At 48.3% G+C, this 5000-nt stretch overlaps 3 non-coding genes across 3 annotated transcripts; all 3 read right to left on the bottom strand.

Annotated features, from left to right (window-relative positions):
• Positions 1-1036: 1036 nt before the first annotated feature.
• Positions 1037-1110, bottom strand: TRNAN-GUU (transfer RNA asparagine (anticodon GUU)). The gene has a single exon. It is a non-coding gene; the product is annotated as a tRNA-Asn (tRNA).
• A 1273-nt stretch (positions 1111-2383) lies between these two features.
• Positions 2384-2457, bottom strand: TRNAN-GUU (transfer RNA asparagine (anticodon GUU)). The gene has a single exon. It is a non-coding gene; the product is annotated as a tRNA-Asn (tRNA).
• A 1278-nt stretch (positions 2458-3735) lies between these two features.
• On the bottom strand, positions 3736-3809 carry TRNAN-GUU (transfer RNA asparagine (anticodon GUU)). The gene has a single exon. It is a non-coding gene; the product is annotated as a tRNA-Asn (tRNA).
• Positions 3810-5000: the final 1191 nt, after the last annotated feature.

The following is a 5000-nucleotide window of genomic DNA, read 5'->3' as shown; positions in this document are numbered from 1 at the left end:
AACCCAGAGGTCGATGGATCGAAACCATCCTCTGCTAGCGTCCTTCCTTTTGTCCGTCTACAATGTTACAATTTGCAAAAGCTCCACCTAGTAAGTTCGGACTCCTGTTTGTGCCCAGAAACTGGTCATCATCAGTCCAAATCACTGCTCCCAATCTAGCTCGTGTCCAAAAGCGTTTTCAGACCCTCCCAGGCTGTGACAGACCTGTAACCCAGATACCTGCGCATAGAAACCATTCTCTGCTTGGTGCCTGAATTTTTTTTTTCCATCTCTGACGTTACAATTAGCCAAATCTCTCTAGTGAGTTAGGACTCCTGTTTCTGCCCAGGACGCGGTCAACCGAAGCCCAAATTACTGCTCCCAATCTTGCTCGTGTCCAAAAATAGTTTTCAAAGCCGCCCTGGCTTTGCAGTCTTGATTTGCTTAAGGCTGCCTTACATCCACACTTAAAAAAAAAACAAAAAAAAAAACGACCTACCAAAAAGTCAGAGTCTAGTGGAAAAAACTCCACCCTCCACACACCCCTCAGCAGCAGAGGGGGATTAGCTCAAATGGTAGAGCGGTCGCTTAGCATGCGAGAGGTAGCGGGATCGATGCCCGCATCCTCCAGCTTTGTCCTTTTTGCAGCCTTTTTCAAAATTGGGAGAAATCGTCTCCTGCTTGCCAAGGCCGTGACACTGAAAAGTAAGGCTAGTAAGCACGCACCCAGGGCTTCCCCCAAGCCTTCGATAGCTCAGCTGGTAGAGCGGAGGACTGTAGTACTCTAATAGCAATCCTTAGGTCGCTGGTTCAATTCCGGCTCGAAGGAGATTTTTTTTTGTTGGTATCCTTTCATTTTGCACATTTATTAAGCTGGCAGCAAGAACTTTTCTGCTGTGCTTCTTCTCTTCCATCTGAAGAACCTTCTTCTCTTCCATCTGAAGAACCTTCTTCTTCCATGTGTGCTTTAGATATTGAAACTGGCCAGTTATACGGAGCTCTTAATTGAAGTTGTAGCTGAGCCACTCAAGCAGCAGGCGGAAGCAAAAGAGGACTGCGTCCCTGGGTGGGCTCGAACCACCAACCTTTCGGTTAACAGCCGAACGCGCTAACCGATTGCGCCACAGAGACACGGAAGCTGCTTGCCTGGTGTTCCAGTTTCAGGCAGGTCAATGGCCTATGTGTACGGGTGATCTTCCGAGCAACAAAATGAAAACAAAATAAGCAACCAGTTGTGGGCCCCGAAATGTTCCCCAACAACCAATAAATCTCTACACAGACTGACGGAGGGCCGCCTTTCCTTAAGTAGCCCAGCAAAAGTCAGTGTCTAGTGAGAACTTCTCCCAAGCCATTGCATGTAGCAGCAGAGTGGCGCAGCGGAAGCGTGCTGGGCCCATAACCCAGAGGTCGATGGATCGAAACCATCCTCTGCTAGCGTCCTTCCTTTTGTCCGTCTACAATGTTACAATTTGCAAAAGCTCCACCTAGTAAGTTCGGACTCCTGTTTGTGCCCAGAAACTGGTCATCATCAGTCCAAATCACTGCTCCCAATCTAGCTCGTGTCCAAAAGCGTTTTCAGACCCTCCCAGGCTGTGACAGACCTGTAACCCAGATACCTGCGCATAGAAACCATTCTCTGCTTGGTGCCTGAATTTTTTTTTTCCATCTCTGACGTTACAATTAGCCAAATCTCTCTAGTGAGTTAGGACTCCTGTTTCTGCCCAGGACGCGGTCAACCGAAGCCCAAATTACTGCTCCCAATCTAGCTCGTGTCCAAAAATAGTTTTCAAAGCCGCCCTGGCTTTGCAGTCTTGATTTGCTTAAGGCTGCCTTACATCCACACTTAAAAAAAAAAAAAAAAACGACCTACCAAAAAGTCAGAGTCTAGTGGAAAAAACTCCACCCTCCACACACCCCTCAGCAGCAGAGGGGGATTAGCTCAAATGGTAGAGCGCTCGCTTAGCATGCGAGAGGTAGCGGGATCGATGCCCGCATCCTCCAGCTTTGTCCTTTTTGCAGCCTTTTTCAAAATTGGGAGAAATCGTCTCCTGCTTGCCAAGGCCGTGACACTGAAAAGTAAGGCTAGTAAGCACGCACCCAGGGCTTCCCCCAAGCCTTCGATAGCTCAGCTGGTAGAGCGGAGGACTGTAGTACTCTAATAGCAATCCTTAGGTCGCTGGTTCAATTCCGGCTCGAAGGAGATTTTTTTTTGTTGGTATCCTTTCATTTTGCACATTTATTAAGCTGGCAGCAAGAACTTTTCTGCTGTGCTTCTTCTCTTCCATCTGAAGAACCTTCTTCTTCCATGTGTGCTTTAGATATTGAAACTGGCCAGTTATACGGAGCTCTTAATTGAAGTTGTAGCTGAGCCACTCAAGCAGCAGGCGGAAGCAAAAGAGGACTGCGTCCCTGGGTGGGCTCGAACCACCAACCTTTCGGTTAACAGCCGAACGCGCTAACCGATTGCGCCACAGAGACACGGAAGCTGCTTGCCTGGTGTTCCAGTTTCAGGCAGGTCAATGGCCTATGTGTACGGGTGATCTTCCGAGCAACAAAATGAAAACAAAATAAGCAACCAGTTGTGGGCCCCGAAATGTTCCCCAACAACCAATAAATCTCTACACAGACTGACGGAGGGCCGCCTTTCCTTAAGTAGCCCAGCAAAAGTCAGTGTCTAGTGAGAACTTCTCCCAAGCCATTGCACGTAGCAGCAGAGTGGCGCAGCGGAAGCGTGCTGGGCCCATAACCCAGAGGTCGATGGATCGAAACCATCCTCTGCTAGCGTCCTTCCTTTTGTCCGTCTACAATGTTACAATTTGCAAAAGCTCCACCTAGTAAGTTCGGACTCCTGTTTGTGCCCAGAAACTGGTCATCATCAGTCCAAATCACTGCTCCCAATCTAGCTCGTGTCCAAAAGCGTTTTCAGACCCTCCCAGGCTGTGACAGACCTGTAACCCAGATACCTGCGCATAGAAACCATTCTCTGCTTGGTGCCTGAATTTTTTTTTTCCATCTCTGACGTTACAATTAGCCAAATCTCTCTAGTGAGTTAGGACTCCTGTTTCTGCCCAGGACGCGGTCAACCGAAGCCCAAATTACTGCTCCCAATCTTGCTCGTGTCCAAAAATAGTTTTCAAAGCCGCCCTGGCTTTGCAGTCTTGATTTGCTTAAGGCTGCCTTACATCCACACTTAAAAAAAAAACAAAAAAAAAAACGACCTACCAAAAAGTCAGAGTCTAGTGGAAAAAACTCCACCCTCCACACACCCCTCAGCAGCAGAGGGGGATTAGCTCAAATGGTAGAGCGCTCGCTTAGCATGCGAGAGGTAGCGGGATCGATGCCCGCATCCTCCAGCTTTGTCCTTTTTGCAGCCTTTTTCAAAATTGGGAGAAATCGTCTCCTGCTTGCCAAGGCCGTGACACTGAAAAGTAAGGCTAGTAAGCACGCACCCAGGGCTTCCCCCAAGCCTTCGATAGCTCAGCTGGTAGAGCGGAGGACTGTAGTACTCTAATAGCAATCCTTAGGTCGCTGGTTCAATTCCGGCTCGAAGGAGATTTTTTTTTGTTGGTATCCTTTCATTTTGCACATTTATTAAGCTGGCAGCAAGAACTTTTCTGCTGTGCTTCTTCTCTTCCATCTGAAGAACCTTCTTCTTCCATGTGTGCTTTAGATATTGAAACTGGCCAGTTATACGGAGCTCTTAATTGAAGTTGTAGCTGAGCCACTCAAGCAGCAGGCGGAAGCAAAAGAGGACTGCGTCCCTGGGTGGGCTCGAACCACCAACCTTTCGGTTAACAGCCGAACGCGCTAACCGATTGCGCCACAGAGACACGGAAGCTGCTCGCCTGGTGTTCCAGTTTCAGGCAGGTCAATGGCCTATGTGTACGGGTGATCTTCCGAGCAACAAAATGAAAACAAAATAAGCAACCAGTTGTGGGCCCCGAAATGTTCCCCAACAACCAATAAATCTCTACACAGACTGACGGAGGGCCGCCTTTCCTTAAGTAGCCCAGCAAAAGTCAGTGTCTAGTGAGAACTTCTCCCAAGCCATTGCACGTAGCAGCAGAGTGGCGCAGCGGAAGCGTGCTGGGCCCATAACCCAGAGGTCGATGGATCGAAACCATCCTCTGCTAGCGTCCTTCCTTTTGTCCGTCTACAATGTTACAATTTGCAAAAGCTCCACCTAGTAAGTTCGGACTCCTGTTTGTGCCCAGAAACTGGTCATCATCAGTCCAAATCACTGCTCCCAATCTAGCTCGTGTCCAAAAGCGTTTTCAGACCCTCCCAGGCTGTGACAGACCTGTAACCCAGATACCTGCGCATAGAAACCATTCTCTGCTTGGTGCCTGAATTTTTTTTTTCCATCTCTGACGTTACAATTAGCCAAATCTCTCTAGTGAGTTAGGACTCCTGTTTCTGCCCAGGACGCGGTCAACCGAAGCCCAAATTACTGCTCCCAATCTAGCTCGTGTCCAAAAATAGTTTTCAAAGCCGCCCTGGCTTTGCAATCTTGATTTGCTTAAGGCTGCCTTACATCCACACTTAAAAAAAAAAAAAAAAAACGACCTACCAAAAAGTCAGAGTCTAGTGGAAAAAACTCCACCCTCCACACACCCCTCAGCAGCAGAGGGGGATTAGCTCAAATGGTAGAGCGCTCGCTTAGCATGCGAGAGGTAGCGGGATCGATGCCCGCATCCTCCAGCTTTGTCCTTTTTGCAGCCTTTTTCAAAATTGGGAGAAATCGTCTCCTGCTTGCCAAGGCCGTGACACTGAAAAGTAAGGCTAGTAAGCACGCACCCAGGGCTTCCCCCAAGCCTTCGATAGCTCAGCTGGTAGAGCGGAGGACTGTAGTACTCTAATAGCAATCCTTAGGTCGCTGGTTCAATTCCGGCTCGAAGGAGATTTTTTTTTGTTGGTATCCTTCCATTTTGCACATTTATTAAGCTGGCAGCAAGAACTTTTCTGCTGTGCTTCTTCTCTTCCATCTGAAGAACCTTCTTCTTCCATGTGTGCTTTAGATA

Source organism: Engystomops pustulosus, chromosome 3, assembly GCF_040894005.1.
Source record: "Engystomops pustulosus chromosome 3, aEngPut4.maternal, whole genome shotgun sequence".
Lineage (NCBI taxonomy): Eukaryota > Metazoa > Chordata > Amphibia > Anura > Leptodactylidae > Engystomops > Engystomops pustulosus.
This window is presented reverse-complemented; position numbering and strand designations above follow the sequence as displayed.